This window comes from Adiantum capillus-veneris, chromosome 25 (genome assembly GCF_014529385.1).
Source record: "Adiantum capillus-veneris isolate H3 chromosome 25, ASM1452938v2, whole genome shotgun sequence".
In the NCBI taxonomy this organism is placed as follows: Eukaryota; Viridiplantae; Streptophyta; class Polypodiopsida; order Polypodiales; family Pteridaceae; genus Adiantum; species Adiantum capillus-veneris.
Genome location: NC_140955.1, coordinates 101,885,002 through 101,904,028, shown reverse-complemented (window position 1 = coordinate 101,904,028; position 19,027 = coordinate 101,885,002). Strand labels below are relative to the sequence as shown.

Below are 19,027 nucleotides of genomic sequence, written 5' to 3'. Positions count from 1 at the left end.
TGGCTTGTTGAAGCCTAGAAACAAGATAGTTAACAAGCATTGAAGCATCATTAGTAGCTTTCTCATGAGCAAAATCAAAGTTATCAACATTAATTTCACTCTCTTTACTATTTTCAGCCATTCTAACAACTTTTAGGTGTAAACTTTTTAGGTGTACTTTGGCACTTCAAGCCCTAGTTGCTACTCCTCTTTACCCCTTTAGAAAAAGCACTCAAGCTACTGTACCCACGGCTCGAATACCATTAATTGCAAGGAATAGAAGAGAGGGTCTTTCGACACCAAAACAGCACCGGATCCTGTCAAGCTTCTAATAGCTCAATAGTGGTTAAGCCATAGGAAAGCCCCGTAGGACTCCACTATTAAGACCATAGCTCTCGATGGTGATGCCCCGTTAACTGCACAAAGGCAGGCGCACTGCAAGGCTGAAAAATCCCTATTTTACTTACTCACAGGCAATTAATAATACCAACCATTTATAGCTAGCTTGAGGACCTCCCCTCTTGAGCAAGAAAAGAGAAACCTTGTGCTCTGATACCAATGTAACATTTAATGGTCTAAAAACTTGTGTAGTGGAAATTAGCATGAACATAGTGGGCCTTTCATTAGAATAGATTCCTAATGAGAATTACAAGGGTGCTTGGGTAGAGAGAGCAACAAAAAGCATAACACCTAGTTAGATAGCATCAAAAATACTTTCAAAAGAGAGAGAAATTAAGTTATTGACAACAGTTGAGGACCGGATTTGCATGGAGCCGGTCCCCCCTCCAAAAGGCTTTGTATTATGGTTTCTCCCATCAAGAGAGACATTGTACAATACAATTCTTTGTGTTCCTTCAAGACTAGCTAGTGCAATGAAGATGAAAGATTCATGCACTAAGAAAAACACTTAGTAAACACAACTTTAATTATCCCCGGTCTCAGACCCAAGACCTCACACACCTTCGAAGATGGTAAGAGCTAGCAGGGTATGAGAGTAGATTGAGAGGAAGAAGGAGTATCTTACGAGAAAGATGTACATCTCCTCACATAATCACTCATTTTAGCATAGATTTAGCTTAGTAATTAGGTTGGTAGAGGAGATGAGCATGCATTGAAGCTTGGCTCTTGGTTGGATTTGCATCCACAAGCCAAGAGTGTGTCGATGTAGGCTTCTATCTCACAAGCTTGGAGTAGGTGATGAGTTCTTCGTTAAAGCTTGGGAAGAGATAGTCTTCTCTTTCTTCACACATGAGGTTGTGTGAGTGTGTGTGTGATAATGCCTTGCAAAAATCAGCCCCCTCTCTCTCTTGGGTGAGCCTTCTTGCTATTTACTCTTGCAAGCTCCCCATTGGACCTCCCCAAGTCAAGCCAATGGCATACGTGATAGCCTTCTGACATGTGTCCCCCTTTCCCCTTTTGTGAGAGATTTAGGTAATTTAATAATTAAACTAAACTCTCATTGGACCCCTTTTCCTCCTGGCCAATAGGAATCAAGCAAGCCATTGGGCTCCAGAATGCTCATTGGACCCCTTGGGGGACTGTCCAATAGTCTTCTAGGAGACTTAATTCTCATTGGTTCTTTTATTAAGTGTTTTTAAATTAATTAAACTAGATTTACTCTAGCCTAATTCTCATTGGTCCACCTCCAAGGCCATCCAATAGGAATTGGGCACACCTTGTGGGCATCTGGGCTAGGGAGCTGACATGTGTCCCTAATGCCCTTTGGGTAAAGGGAGCCTGTGTGTGTGTGACTTTCTCTCTCATCCCCTAGAAGAAGGGATCGCCCCCTCCCATGTAGGGATATGCAAAGACTTTTTAGTTACACACAAAGCATCCAATTTCCCCTAGGCTTGACCTTTGGACACTGAACTTTGGACACAACCTTTGAATTTTGGAACCTTAGCATTTTCGAAGTCTTAATGGGCTGAACCTTAGGGTCTTTTTAGCCCATTGTTTCACATGGATCTTTTGCAAATGGCCCCCCCTTTGGATCCCTATTTTCCCTCCTTTGGATCCCTACTGTGGCCGGTCTACTAGCTTAACCAATATTCTAGCTTTTTCTCCCTTGGCACTTCCCTACATTAAATGATCAGTTTAATATGAGAAAATCATTTAGGAGAATTAGATATTGATTATTATGACATGCAATTTTATCTCAAGGAGTGCATTGATTGCAGTAGTGTCAGGTCAGAAAGGGAGGGATTGTTTTCAACAGATGCAAAGAGAGGGCAACTCTCTTCAATAACAGATCTTGAGTTTAACTCGTCGGCGGATAGATCTTTGAGGTCTCTTGGGATAGTTTCCTACGACATTAAAATCCTCTTCTTCTTTTTCTTCTTCTCTGAATGCAATCAAGTACACTTGCACCTTGAAGGCATATGGTATTGTACAAGATGCTGATATGGAGAAAAGAATTCATTTTGACATTTTTAGTCAGTGGTTGTTCTTGGCACTACCTTGGTCGACATGTATGCCTAATGTGGTGCAATTCATAGATCACAAAAAGTATACTTAAAGTAAGAGTTCAAGACAAGGGTTCAAGAGACTTCGCTTACAGGCTCGTTCTACTCATTTCTCCCACTAAGATTTGGGAAGGCTTGCTGGGGTGGGTTGACGGACGGCACATGGGTTTGCAGTGGAGGCAACGTGGATTGTGGGCTGAGGTCAAGACAAGGGTTCAAGAGCCTTCGCCTCTATAGGCTCGTTCTACTCGTTTTGCCCACCACTAAGAGCAGGGAAGGCTTGCTGGGGTGGGTTGACGGACGGCACGTGGGCTTGTAGTGGAGGCAGGGTGGATTGTGGGTTGAGGCCGATGCGAAGGACCGCCCTGGGTGGGGGCACCTGGCTGCAGAATCCTCTTCGACTGCCTTGGCTCTTTATTTTTTGACAGCAGGAGTTGGCTTGCGCTCCTTTCTCCTTTGGAGATCAACATGTAAGCCTCAGTTACTGGCATTCTGTTGGGTTTGGGAGGGGGTGTGGCTCCAGTGGGCAGGGGAGCCCCATTCGAGTGGCACTCTCAGATCCATGTTTTGGTTTGAAGATGGGATTGGCTCCTTAGCATCCAAGAGGTTCTTCTAGCGGCTTAGATCGAGAGGGTTTGTGCGTGGTAGCCATGCATTTCAAATCAGTTCATTTCAAAAGACGACATCCTGGACAGGAAGCTCATCAAGCACTTTTTCCGCTTTATGAAGTGCACCACATTTGGCATACATGTCGACCAAGGCAGTGCCAAGAACAACGTTTTCTTTCAACAACCACTCACTAAAAATATCATCATAACTTCTTTTGCCCATATCAGCATCTTGTGTACTACCACATGCCCTCAAGGTGCCACTGTACATGATTGCATTTGTAGAGATGCAGTCTCTCTGCATCTGCTTAAAAAATCTCTCTCTCTCTCTCTCTCTTCCTGACCTAACCTTGTAGCAATCAATGCACTGCTTGAAATTACATTACATCTAGAGAGAGACCCTCACTTCGCATTAGCTGAAAATAGGCTAGAGCGTATGAGATTGCGTCTAGAGAGACACCCTCACTTCATCCACTAAAAAATGACCAGAGCTCCTTGGCCCTGCCCAAGTTGGGCATATCCCCCAATCAGTGCATCTCAAGAGACGACATTTCAGACAAAAAGCTCCTCAAGCACTTCGTGTGCTTCATGAAGTGCACTACATATGGCATACATGTCAACCAAGGCAGTGGCAAGCACGACATCCCATTCCATTGAAAACAGCCTAGAGCTCCTGAGCCCTGTCCAAGTTAGGCATATCCCGCAATCAGGCGACATCCGCGATTGACAAGAAGCTCTTAAAGTACTTTTTGGGATCGAGGAAGTGCAGCACATTAGGCATACATATCGATCAAGGTAGTTCCAAGCACAACCATTGACTAACAATATCAAGTGAATTCTTTTGCCCATATCATCATCTTGTGCAATACCATATGCCTTCAAGGTCGACTCTGTAGATGAGCTCGCCGATGAGTTTCGACTCTTTGTTAGCCAAATGAGAGGCTGCACGCTCTCACAGACTCCCCCAATAGGATCCAACTCCTATTTCTCATGGACTGCCACCATGTCCTTCATGATGGGCGGACTCTCGCCCAACAACACGTACTAAGATCTCTCTCTCTCTCTCTCTCTCTCTCTCTCTCTCTCTCTCTCTCTCTCTCTCTCTCTCTCTCTCTCTCTCTCTCTCTCTCTCTCTCTATCACACACACACACACATACACACACATGCACAAGCACTCTGCTATCACATGAGAGGCTGCCAAATGAGAGGCTGCAGCGTAGTTGGCCAGGGTAGCCACGGCGCTAGCAAATGAGGAGGTGATGAAAGGCAAGAAACACTCGTGCAGCTCATGCAAAGAAAACACATCATCTAGCTCTTCTATCTTCACCCCTTCTCCTTCAAAGCTCACTACCAGACTTGATGGTGGTGAAGATGATGATGGCTATTGCATGCGCTTGCGTTGTTGACGTTGTTTCTCGATGCCTGCAACTCCATCTTCGACTAGTGCTTCTCGTTTCACTCTCTTGTTCTCTTTATCTCCACCTCTTTCTCTAGCATTGGAGCCACGACATTGACGGAAAAGTTTAGGAATGCGCGCACCCGGTGCATCTTCAATGCTGCTCGATCATATGCCAAAGCTTCCTCCTCAGCTGTGTCAAAGGTCCATAGCCAAACACGGGCCCCTTGCCTTACAGAGTCTCAGATCTCGGCTGCATATTTTCCCCACAGCTGATGTCGTACTCCTCGGTAATGCTTCTTGTTGGAGCTCTTGGCAAGCTCTGCGGGTGTTAATGATGAGCTTGAAGGGGCAGAGCACAATGTAGAGGCAGCACCATTTTTTATGCCTTTCTTTGGAGGAGTTGTATTTTGCGGTGTTGATGATCTAGGTGCAAGGAGACTCTCCGTCGATGCATCTTCGCATTTCGGGGTGCGCGGAACCCATCTTGTCTTGTTCACAACTTCTTTAAGAATGACATACACCATCATGTCATCTAAGTCATATGCCTGCATCGATTATATCTGTTTTGATGGATGAGGTACCTTGAATAATGCAAAGCCAAGGCTAGTCTAATGTAAAAAATGCACAAAATCTTTGCTAACTTAACCTAATTTATCACAAGAAGGTTTTGACATTTTCTTATGTAGGAAAATGGGCTCTTTCTCATTGTTTGCATGTACTATTTAACATCACGAGCTTCCACTCGGAAGGCACCACAAACCTAGCTAGTGCGCTTGGGGACCACCGGCCTGCCCACTAGGCCGGCGATTTGCCCCCAACCGCACCTAACTAGGTATGCGACGCCCTTGCTAATAGAAGCCCATGATGTTATGGTAGGTCAAAATGTGAGAATTCTTAGGAATTTGTCCAAAAGCTCTTTGTATATGGAAATAAGTTTTTTTTGTGTTTGTCAGAATGAGAAGAAAGCAATGCTTTCTTCAGCGATATCTGAATGCTTGGACTTTGGAGAGGATATTTTCACTATAGGAAGCTGGGAACATAAAGATTTGGTGAGTAGGGATGGTAACATGAAGTTCTCTACATCTATATTTTTTGCCTCTATTGATCAGAGGAGCGAAAGAGCAGCCGGCGAGAGTGCGTGCACGGCCGTTGTTGTAGTGATCGCTGATTGGCTACACAAGAACCTAAATTGTATGCCCATCAAGGCCGAATATGACACCCTCATCCGAGAAGGATCTGCAGAGTGGCGGAAGCTAGTTGATGTTGAGGCCTACAGAAGCAAGTTTGTGGATGGCCACTTTGACCTTGAGACTGTCATAAACGCAAGAATACGACCACTAGTAGTGGATCATGAGTGTTCCTTCATTGGCTTTTTCCAACCTGAGGGGCTAGATGACACCTACAACAATTTCTTGCAATGTGCGAAGTCTTTTGAAGACATTTGGGCAGCAATAGATCAGCAGAGTGTAGGCTTGCAGCCCAATGGGGGATTTCTGCTCTACATTGTGAGCTGGAATGATCGTTTTTTCCTATTGAAGGTATGCAAAGAAGCTTACTACATTATTGACACATTGGGGGAGAGGCTTTATGAGGGATGTAATCAAGCATAGGTTCTTCTCTTTGATAGCAAGACGAGCCTCTACCATGTGCCAAAAACGGAGGCTTCAAAGGAGCCTGTTAAAGATAAGAAGGAGGTCTTCCCTACCAAAACAGAGGAAAACCAATCGTCTCAAGCTCAAGATGTGGGTGTATCCTTCCACCACAGCAACACCTGCTTAGTTGTTGCCAAGCTACACGCAGGTGTATACACATACACTGCTTGAAGCTAGCTTTTTGCCCCTTTATATATTGCGCTCTGCTTCTTCTGTCTGTATCAATGCGCAATCTTACTTATATGTTGGTGAAGCTGTGTGATGATAGAGGTTTTCTTTTAAGTTGTCATTGCATATGCGCACGCGCGCACACACACACACTCTTGTACATGCATGCAGTATTAAGGTCTCCTTCACACACAACTTGCATGCCTACACACATGCACACTCACACATTGAACTGTTTTTTTGAAACATAGGTCTGAACCTATTTTGCAGGCACTAAAAAAGTGCAATATTCAAACCCAAGCTTGGAGACTCCTTTTTTTGTGCCTCAGTTTTCACATGTTAAGCCCATGAGTTGAAGCGGAGGTTGAGAGGCATGGCCATTCTTCGGGTTCTTTTCCTCTCTTCTTGTATCCACGTCGCAGGAGCTTGTTGTGCCTCTCTCTCTCTCTCTCTCTCTCTCTCTCTCTCTCTCTCTCTCTCTCTCTCTCTCTCTCTCTCTCTCTCTCTCTCTCTCTCTCTCTCTCTCTCTCTCTCTCTCTCTCTCTACATGCCCACATGCATAAGCGCGCGCACACACACACACACATAGCACAGATGCACGTAGTCCATGTGATAACTCCTCCGCTCTCCGGGAGCCTCTCAGGACACACACATACACTCAGCGCTACAGACTCCTCTCCCTCTCACTATCATTAACAGAAATTCCTATCTATCCTACCCGTTTGGTCATAGCTTTGAATTACATAGACCTGCGGTATTGCATTTTTCACTCAAGAGGCAAGTGATGAAGAAGGGGGGGGGGGGGGGGGGGGGGGGAGAGAGTACATGCTCTTGTTTTGCGTATTTTGATGTAGCGCTGCCGTGGAGCTCGCTACTGTGTGTAATTTCCCGCGAGTCACATTTCAAAGGCTTTGCAACAATAATATAGAAGTGCCTCGTCGCATGAGAGAAGGGGCACAGGCGTCGCAAGGAGCCTCGTTTCGCTGCATTGTTTAAGCAAGGCCCACTTTGAAGCGTCGATTATGCCACGGCTACAAATTCAAGTCGTCGATTATGCAACGGTAGTGGTTGTTTATGCGACGGCCGATTTTTTTAAACAAAAATATCCTTGCTTATACGACTGAACCTCGTCTATGCGACGCGTTCGTCATCGGTTAAACGACGCCCCTCAATTATTAGTCCCTCACAAACCCCCCCGATGGCTAGTAGTGAAGTGAGCTATAGTGCCATTTGGTAGGGTAATGGAAATAGTGCCATATCCTTTAGCATGTTGAATGTTGCTATCTCCCATGAGGACTTCAAGTGGGTGTTGAAGAGGAGTGTAGTGTGCAAGCCAATCAAAATGATATGTCGTGTGATGTGTAGCTCCAGTGTCTAGATACCAAATAGAAGAGTTGTGATGTGGCTTAGAGGATCTCAAGCTTGTAGCAAAAAGTTTTATAGAAGTAGGGTGTGTATCACCATCATAGCTTGAAATATTAGTGAAATGAGCATGAGCTTTGTGTTGATAGCCTCTATTTGTTTTATGTCCTTGATTACCACCGTGCTTGGTTTTGGACCTGCAGTCCTTGGCAATGTATCCGAACTTCTTGCAGTTTTGGCATTGAACTTGACCATAATGTGCATTTCTAGGGCGGTTAGAACCACCTATATGCAACTTCCTTGCATTGTTGTAATGGTGGTTCGGACCACCTTTTCTAAAATTGATATGAGTGACTAGAGCCACTAGAATAGAGCCATTAGACTGGTCTCTTAAAGCTTCTTCCTGATGGATTTTGGATACAAGGCCTTACAATTTTATTTGGGACATAGCTTGAGTAGTAACAAAGGCTCTCCAGCTTGCGGGGTAAAGCCGCCAATAGAAGCATACATTGAAATTTCTCTGAAATCTCCATTCCAGAGATGAGATCTTCATCTGTCAAGGAACTTGACTACAGATTGGCCTTCTTGCATAGTATTGTTTCCAAGCCTCTTGATCAGGGAGACTTGGTAAACAAGATCAGTGTGCTCATAACTATTGTTGAAGAACTTCCAAATAGCCTTAGAGGTGGATAGAGTCCACACCATTTGGACTTGCCTATCCTCACAATGGAGTATAATCTCCATTTGAGCCATAATGTCCCTTGAATCCGCGAGTGTAGCTCCGTATCGGAGGCGTACTCGTCTTCACTTGGTCTTATTTCATCTCCAGAAACAATTTTCCAGAGGACAAGTTGCTTCAAATATAGCTCCATTCTCAGCTTACACACATTATAATTGTTCCCATTGAGCTTATCAATGGTGAAATACCTTGACTTGGTGGTTGCAACCATAGCTGACGAGGCGCTAGTCATGCTAGCCGAGTGAACCTTGGAAGTGAGAGATGGGCGTGAAAGTAGGCCGTTGCTTCGAGAGAAGGCTCGTAGAGTACTTATGAGCTCAAGTTCTAAAGCTCTGATACCATTTTAACTTGAGTGTTATATAGAAGATAGAGTGAGAGAGTAGAGAAGGAGAGAATAGACAGAGAGATGGAGGTAGATAAGAGAGAGAGGTGTGAGAGAGAAGGGAAGGGGGAGCTGACACCAAATAGAGGGGGAAAATTCGAATTTGAACTGCTCACTGAATTGCACTAGAACAATACAAGGGGGAGTTCCTTTTATAGGCTTGGATAAGCAATATAGCTGTTGTAGGGATAAGGTATCTGTGGTGAGGTTTGAACCAGCTTAGGTGTAAAGTGCATTGCACTTTCCACAGTACTAGGCCAAGGTCATCGACATGCGGGTTCAATGCCGAGGTTTCTATCGGTTAGAGTTTGGGAGTAAATCTCACAACTATGTGCAGCTCACCTCGCGACGTTGGCGTCTTCACCAAGTCCCCTAGGACAGCTACTTCAATGTCCACGAATTAATCAAAAGGATTACCCATCAGAGTTCTTATACATGAACTCTCATGGGGTAAATTCTCCTCTCGATGGTGGGTGGGTGGTCGAGCAGCAAATTGAGTACCAAGCTGGAACCAGTGTCCGGGAAAAATCATTTTCCCAAACATACAAAATTCATTTCCTTGAATTTGTCAAGAGGAAATTTTAGAAAATTAGGTTCATTTTGTGGGTTTTTACACTATTTTGGGGTGAAATTTCTCCTTTTTTCCTTGCCCTCAATCGGCATTTTTGAAATTGAAAACGGCACCATATTAAGTTAAGACACATTTTTTTTAGCATTGACTGGAACTTTACATAAAATACGATACCTATTGGGTATGTAAGGTACAAAGTTGTATATGAATTGAGGTTTAATGTAGGTAAAATACGCATCATTGGTAAAAATACCTTAATAAATATAAACTACAAAAATTTGCAATAAACATATAAACTATCATTTTGTAGTTGATTAAACATACGATCTACCTACCTAGAATATCAATCAAGTGACCTTTCACTTACGCAGAATACCCATTACCATGTACACACACTTCAAACACAATATTTGTGACAATCGATCAATCATTAGGAAAAGTTTGGACTCAAAAATGGGCCTTGTAAGAATTCTTGATGTGGCATAGCTTTCAAAAAGTGGGGATCGGTAAATTTCTTGCAAATAATATCCAAACTTGTCGGAGGTTGGATATTTAAAATCTACTCTTCAAATGCTATCTATTGATATATAGCATGCATGTATCGGACATTTCCTTCATGTAGATCTAGAAAAAGGTGATTTTAGATTACCGTAACGGTAACAAAACCTGGCTGATTGAAAAAAAATGGCATAACTTTCATAGAAGTCATCCAAAATTTTCTGACCTTGGCTCTTTAGAATCCATTTTTCAAGAACTTTCCAATGATAGGTCATATCATGGGGTCTAAGCAATATTTAGAGGGGTATACTGGGTTGCTTTCTTTTGTACAACTTTGATGATGTGGCACTCTTAAAAGGCCCTAAACCCTAAACCCTAAACCGGTGTTTGGCCTCCTCTGCACTCTTTGTAGAGACCCCTTGATTATAATTTATGCTCCACACTAAAGTCGGATTCAGACTCTAGTAAAAGGGCTAAAAAAATACCTCGTTGCACATAACAAAACTCATAGGAACAATTAGACTTGAGGAAGAACTCGGGAGGGGGAGAGGGGGAGCTTGAAAAAACGTATGGAACCTATTCGTACGGCACTAATCCGTATTTGTATGGACGTATCGTACATATGGGATCAGGTTATACCTTGTTGAGTACTCATGCTACCAAATCACTACTTCAAGTGCCATTAGATGCGGCATCTAGTGAGAAGATCTTGTCCACCTCAAGGGCCCCCAAGCTGAGTCATAGAGCCGATAGACTCATTAAGTAGCAATAGATTCTTCAGCCGCTCCATGTGCATTGGCCTTGACGGCATCTGTGGATATACGTCTTGGGACAACCCACATGGGCTGGTAGGGTAAGTTCCTTTGGGCCTCAAGCTAGTGGACAACCACCATAGCAGTGGGTTCCCATGTAGAACAATTTTGACACCTTACGATGCGTCATTAGGCAAAATTTGGACTCACAAAGGGGCCCTTTAAGGAGTTTGACTTTACCTGTCTCTACCAAAACGGGCGCATGGATAAATTTTTGCAAACAAACTCCAAAGTTGGCAGAGGTTTGACAGTTAGAATGTCCTCTTCAAGCTCTATCTACTGATATATAGCACGCCATGAGATTCCGCATATTTTAGAAGATTCTTTTTTTGATTCACGTGTGATGTGACAAGTCTGTCGAAATCTAAGAGAATCAGAAAACGAATCTTCTAAAATATGAGGAATCTCATGGCGTGCTATATATCAGTAGATAGAGCTTGAAGAGGACATTCTAACTATCAAACCTCCGCCAACTTTGGAGTTTGTTTGCAAAAATTTATCCATGCGCCCGTTTTGGTAAAGAGAGTTAAAGTGAAACTCCTTAAAGGGCCCCTTTGTGAGTCCAAATTTTGCCTAATGGGAGCACTCCACGTAGGAGGATACTCCCATTGCATACCAAATTTTGCCTAATGGGAGCACTCCACGTAGGAGGATACTCCCACTGCATACCACCCTCATCTAACCCTTTGGGTAGTCTTCCCCCCTTCCCAAAACCTTCTACCTCATAGCCCCACTAGCTTCCACATCCCCCTCACCACCTTTCTCTAACACCTACATCCACCTCATCCATATGCCCTTGGATATCCCTACATCTTCATACTCCCTAGGCCCTTACGTTTCACTCCACCACTGATCCACCCCCTCCCTCTCCTTCTTAGTCAATTGGGACTCACAATCTTTTCCTAGTGTATTATGATCATTGGGACGTGGTTTTCACAAGGACTCGCTGCACACAGAGATCCTTCTTGCCTAGAGGTGCATGTACAACTGTCCCCCTCTTTGGGGTGGCTAGAGAACTAGTCACTTTTGATATTACTCATCAAGACAAGCGTTTGACAATGCTTTTACATGACCTCTTGGGGACACAAGAACACTCTCGCACAACTCATATCAGAGGCTATGTCTTCTTGGAGCCAACGAGGGTAGATAAGGCTATAGAATCATCCATAGAATTTGATATCACATCACTTGAGTGACATAGGCTTGTGACACACTTGTTGCTAAAGACCTTTTGTCCTTTAGCATGCTTTTGCTTTTAGATAGTACAAGATCATTCCATATAGCTATCACAATATTGTGGACTCGACTTAGTCACCTTCTGAATTCATTTATATGTGAAGATTCTTGGCCATAGACAAAGACATTGTGATACTCAAGGGACTTGGGATATATTCAGTAGATAACTACCATGCCATAGAAACGGCTATCGTAGTCTTGTAGTTACTTGAACAGGGATTATTCCTCATCCAAGCTGCTAGGGAAGATTACATGCTTTGCTAGTACAATAGCATCATAGGATCTTTGATATTATTTCTGCCCCATTGTGATGCTCTAGGATGTAGTGGATGCAAGGGATAGGAAAGTGACTCTTGACTGTCATCTTGTTGATAGTGCAATGACCCATCCTTCTTATGAGAACAAACAAATAGGAGCAACGAAAAGACTTACATCGGGATGTATAAACCCTTCCCACCCTCCCCTAACCCTCTTAATGTCAAGTATTAGATCACAATTAGCAAGTTAACACAGCTAGTTCTGTAATTGGACACTCAAATGTCCTGAGACACTAAAGTGTCCTATTTTTCTAGCAACTTGTCGTAATTATTTCGTGAATCTAGAAAAAAATTCATAGGTCATGTTCATATCTTAGGTCGACAATGAGGTGAAGAACATAGCCAAATTTTACTTTTGCAAAAATTAATACCAAATTAGGATTATAGTGATAAGTTTTAAGATGGAAAAATCATAGAAATTTAGTGCAGTTTTAACAAAATTTTCATAAATTGAATATAACTTCTCATCAAAATAATATTTTGCATAGATTTCAAGGTGTATGGATAGGAAAAAACTTGTTATAGTAAGAAATTGAGCTTCATAACTTAGTTATGGGACTAAATTTTTGTTATAACCAAAATCTTGAAAATGCTGACAAAGACAAAAATTTTGGTCTTTCAAGGCCTCTTTAATTAACATAATGAGGTTATGGGACAAAAATTAAGGTGTATAATGTATCTATAGGTCAATACCAATCAACTAAGCATTTTTCAAGGGTTCAAACTTATAGGCATCTTGTAATAAAATCTCATTTTAAAAAAAATGTAGTGCATAATTTCTTGCAAAAAAAACATTGCTATGAAAAACTAATAAAAGTGTGTATATAAATCTCTTAATTGTGTGCATATGAGGTATTTGTATACAAGTAAGTGAGACGAACAAAAAAATCCAAAAGTGGACTCTATTTTAAGGCTTATCTTTGATAAATAAAAAATCATAATTACAACATGCACAATTTTTTGGATATGCCATAAATCACCAAATGTGGCTTGCATAACCATTAAACATTATCACCTTATGTAATGGAGTCATAGATCTAATATATATGCATCATAAGACATTGTAAATTTAGATGAACTAAATGTTTTCTGTGATCGCTAATTGAATTTGTGAACATTGCATATTTGACCCACAGGACTTTCTATATTTAATTCTAATCACAAAGGATTTTTTCTCACATGACAATTACCAAAATATCAAACACATATATAGGTAGTTACCACGGATTATTGCATGCACCCTGCTCATGTTTTTATTAGGCTAGAGTACGAGTTTTAATGAAACATTGAATACTGTTTTGCATAGGTTCTTTTCATGAGTGTAGTTACTATTGAGGTTATGATCAAAAGTGGGGGATTTTAATTTCTATGAGTACTTTGAATAACATTTTATAAGTTTGCAAAAGCATTTCTTGCGATGTGTTTTGGATTTCATGTACCATTTTATTTAAATTCACAAAAAAGGACACTAAAGTGTCCTTTTGGTACCCAACTAGTGTTAAAACACTTCAAATCAGCATGTGTAAATTGTGCTTGTTGAATGACCAAGTTCACATAATTGCATTCATGAGAGAGAGAGAGAGAGAGAGAGAGACATCCATGCCTTCCAAAAAACCCTACACAAGGTGGGGATAGGAGTAGTCTAAAGATGTGCACACTTCACAAGATATTCACACATAACATCTTGAGAACTAAGTAACGCTATCATTGTTTAGCCATTAACATGATCAGAACAATTTATGAGTTTCTTATCATAAAGTCTCCTGTTGCTTAGCTTCCTAAACTACCAATCTCAAGGAGTTGACCTAAGGGATGGGGCTAAACGACAAAGCATTCTAGTCAATTTTAGATTCTTTCTTAGGACATATTTTCATGTGGACAAAGAAAGCACCTATGTTCCCTCTTTTTTTCATGCTCAATAATTTATATTAACTCAAAAGAAATACAATTTCCTGGCCTCAAGCACTACATGTGCCTTGAGGGAGCTAGGGTTCCAACAAAGGCTTTAACACAATCAATGAGGATACCAAACAAGAGGTGATGTTCTAAGCATTTCACTCCATGAATCCATTCTTGATCCTTGTCAGATGACCCTCTTCTTGCTCCCACATAGTGGATGAGCTCAATGCTCAGAGGCACAATATCATCAAAATGATCTACAGCCAGTTTGTCCTCAAATACCCAAAGGTTCATAGACTTCCAGACCTGGTTTAGGTAGCAAAATCTAGTAGTTTGGGTGCACACCAAAATAGCCTAGCTTTAGAGTCCACAACCTCCCAAGATCAAGTCATCAGTAAAGAAGGTCACACCTTTCAAGTCCTTCGTACCTGTTTGAAAACCCTAGTGGCCAGCCCGGGGAGGTCACCTAATAAAAATGTAACCTATCACGTGAGTTCAACAGAAGGGTATTTAAAGTTCTTGAAACTTACAGAAATATATATACAGAAGGACATTATTTTTTCAAATTGAAAAAAACTTACAGATTTTAAAAGCTATATTCTTAACAAAAAATTCACAGATAAGGGGTTTTACACACATGTCTTGAACGCATGTGATATGGTAGTTTTACACATAGTGAACCCCCCAAGGTGGCCAGCCCCCGTGAAGGGGGCTTTCCAATCAACCAGCAAAGAAAAACGAGCGAAGCCAATTTTTGAGCAAAGATGAGCATCACCCTTGACAAATTGACGCGAGTGCAAGGTATATTGAAGAAAATATCATGTCATTTTAAATTAAGCTAGCTTCTCAACACAAATGGCCATACATCAATTACCACAATGGAGCGGCCCTCACAAAATCCCAAGTCATAGCAGTACATATAAAGCGGTAATTGTGGATGCATCAAAAACATCAAAAAATGTTAAAACTAACAAAATTTCAGAAAGTCTATGAGAAGTACACAAAATAACCTTGTAAAACTAAGAAATCTCATGATCAAGAAATCTCGGCCATCAATGTCAGAATGTTGCTTATTAATAGTGTCAACGTTGATCTCCTACACATGACTATGAATCATACGCACTAGTCTCTGAGCTTGTTGTTGACGTCATACACAATTAATGTGTCTACTCATTGAGCACAACATATATTGAACGTGAAGTTACAAACAAATTTTTGAAGACACAAGTTTATTTTCCAGGAGGAAATTGTTCTTTTGGTCACGTCATACAAGTATTATAGAAATAGCCATGGATAAGGCAGTCATTTGCACAAAAGATATTCTGATAATCATTGCACAACCAAAAAATCAAAGCAATTAATGTCCACCACAGAACATAAAAAGTGTTTAAGATCTATAGTGATAATTTAAATCTAAATAGTAAAAAGCCATTAGACTCACGAAGACAACACACTTGTCAAGGAGAAAAATCCATAATGAAATCACCATCAAATCCATTAGGAAATCAAACGTGACATTCAATTTATTTTTTTCTCAAAAAAACACTAAAGTCCAATTTTCACTCACATGTGAATCCGTTGCAAGTTCCAAGTTCTTGGACAAGCACTCTTTGTGTAGACCTCTCTATTGAAAGTACTCTCTTTGACTACCTCCTTGTTCAATGATTCTCTCCCACCTGGACGTGTGTGCAAATGAGAAAAGACAATGGCTGGATGAGCAGTCAGCTGAGGGTGGAGACAGCCGGCTCTACCCCCTCGCCCATCTGGAGCAGCATGCATCTCCAGGCTCCATATTGTAGTACTCATGTCTGACTTCTCGATATGATCAGTATTCGCAGGGGCAGTTCATGGCCAGTGCAGAGAGCCTCGATCTGGTGGAAAGAAAGTGGCACACAGTGGACGACTTCTTGTCTCCAGCTAGAGAAAAGGGGCGGATCTTGAGCCTTGACGCCCCCCCACAGGGCCGTCCTCGCCTAGGGGGAGTGAGCGAGAGCTGAATGCAAGACTGCGCCGCCGGCACTAGAGGCCGAGGAGGCTGATGTTGTAGAATATAGCAGGAGAGTCCCCAGGAAGAACGAGAGGAAAACAGTCACACTCTCTCTCTCTCTCTCTCTCTCTCTCTCTCTCTCTCCGGCACGCGTGGAGTGGCCGCTCTCTGTCTCTATCGCACGATCAGGTGGAGTCGGCGACGCGTGCAGCTGCGTTCTCGGTAATATTTGCAACATGCAGTACACCGTGAAGGCCATATTATTTTACTCATGACAGAATAAACGCTGCAAGCATTGATCTAGTATGGGTACAATGTGAGGCAGTACGCGTGTTTGTGTGTGCACGAGCATGCTCAAACGTGCTTGCTCAGCTATTCTCGGCCTCGCTCAGCTTTTTGGAGCCCCATCATCCAGCCAATTTTTTAACTAGCAAAGTTGAATCAATCACTTCTTTTCGGCCTGGTGTCACCATCACTCTAGCCGATAGGTTTTGTTGTAATTACAGCCCTTAGCCGCCAAGTGACGCCTCCACCTAAGCCTTGTGTAAGCTGTCGAAACTAGTCCGCGCCGACACGCACTGGTTCGAGCAGCATTTACAAGCAATGTTGCTTTCCGGGCTGGTATCACCGCTGCTCTAGCCGATAGGTTTTGCTGCATTTGCAACCCTCAGCTGCCAGGTATCGCCTCCACCTTAGCCTTGTATAGTTAGCTATCGAAACCAGTCCGCGCCGACGCGGACTAGTTCCAGTAGCATTCGAAAGCAAGATTAAATCCCTTTAGCAACATTCGCAAGCAAGAGTAATATCCTTTAAAATGGTATATTAATGAGGGAAAATTACAAAAATACCCTCCCAAGCCTACGTAATCAACTCAAATTCTATTTTTAGCATCTTCTATGATAGACAATCAGTTTTCTTGTGAAAAGTTTTAATTTGTTTTATTTTTAGAGAAATTCTCTCTCACAACCAGGGGTACTTTGGAAAATTTGAAGGGCATTTTGGGAATTTATGACAAAACATTGGGGGTAATTTGGGAATTTTTGAAATTTAATGGGTATTCTGGGAATTTCCACAAATTAAAGGGATATTTCGGTAGTTTTTCCTTTGCTTAAATCAAATTATTGCATTTAGAGTTACTCCAAACCAATCCACACAGATGCCGACCAGTTCTAATAGGCAATGATGAGTGCTATTTCATAGGGCTGTAAAGGCTCTCACTCCTTTATGGGCTAGTGCTATTGATGACAATTCCAAGTGGTATTATAGTTGTCGTGATTTAATACCTAAATGGCACCTCAGACGACCGCATCAAATGGCAATTGGGTGAAGTTGCTTTTGTAGAGTTGGGTGAAGATGAGAGCTACCGCATTTGTAGAGAGGTGATAAGGATTGGTGAGGGGAAACAATACATACAAGAAAGGGGCCAATGACACAGTGGTAGATTTCCAACCCTTTTAGCAGTTGACTTTGATAGGAGTAGCTAATTGATGGTGATAATTACATATGTTGCTTGGTTAATTTGCTCGCAGCAAACAAGCTATTTAGCCTTATACACGTGCAAAGAGGAAGCTATCCACCAAGTTAGATGTCATCACTGAGAAGTAAGCGCCATCCTTCGACTTGCTGGCTTATAACACAGAACTAGTGGGGAGCAGTAGAAAGATTGTGTTGTTTAAGTGGGGCATGCAATGGCTAGCTTTGTTGGTTTTCGGTGGGTGATTATTGTTGTTTCGACTATAGAATATGTGTAACACTAGGCTGTACATGGCTCTAGATGGCAACTTTAATAAAAGCACAACTATTTGAAAGACCCAAAATAACGAGCTGATAATTTGTAGACAATGGTAATGCGACTATAATACCAATTGGGGTTTTCATCAATAGCAACAACCCAAAATGGAGTGACACCCTTTGCAACCCTCTGAAATAGCACTCATCATTTGCATCGGTTAAAATATACACTAATTTTAATTTTTTGTGAACACTATGCAGGAGAACAATAGATTTGTGGCTCGTTATACACGAGAAAAAATATTGAAACGTAGGCTATAATCTTGAACAACAAAGATGAAATATAGCGGTACTTAGGCTAAGTTTAGATGAGGCATGAGGCTAACAAAGGATGGATGTGACGGTGCATAGAAAGGTATAACCCAAAATTTCCTATTGGTTGTTTTGTCAGCCACATATTTTCTTTCTAATTGCTTGAAGATCTATGTTCTCACTTCCTGCACAAATGCATGATGGAAGACCATTGTTTATGAGGGAACCCCCAAGTATTGAGAGGCACGACAATGTAAACTTGCTTTGCCAATCAAAGCAAGAGACATAGAGGAAAAACCCTCAACGTAGCCTTAGGATACCGAAGAAATAGTCCTTCTCTCTCATTGGCTATAGTTGTCCTATCAGCACCCCATGGACACATATATAGCCTATTTGTGAGGCCCATTCTGTCCAAAACAATCCCACATTGGCCCACAATTCCCTTATCCTTCCATAGTTGCCATGGCTCTTGTGTACTATACTGTTAGAGAAGGCGTAGTCATGTAACTTAATATACATTGATTTGTGTGTAAGGATCTTTTGGTTTATAAATGTCTTTGTTATACTCTATGACCATCTCTTTTATTTTTCCCTTGTCACTTTTGAAAATCTCTCTACTTCACAAAAAACCTTATTGAGGGACTCGCTCATTTTTTTTCGTCGCTCGAAGAAACTTGCTCGCCATCTTGTAGGACTCCTGTGAAGTAGGGCACTTGCTGAACAGATGAAGGGGGTCTTCTGAGGCTAACCTATAGCTGGAGCAAGCGTTAGAGCCGATCCCTCTAGCACACAACTTAATTCCAGTAGGAAAGGCTCCCCAAAGAACCCTCCAGAAGAATACCTTCATGTATTTAGGCCATTTAATCTCCCAAATGGCATAAATACTCTTTTGCTAGAGTTCGTGTGCCCAAT

General features: G+C 41.9%; 2 pseudogenes; one reads left to right on the top strand and one right to left on the bottom strand.

Moving 5' to 3' along the window:
• LOC147425394 (uncharacterized) overlaps nt 1-19,027 on the bottom strand; it is a 101,578-nt pseudogene that overhangs the window by 51,212 nt on the left and 31,339 nt on the right.
• Nucleotides 5,406-6,272, top strand: LOC147425396 (uncharacterized; annotated as a pseudogene).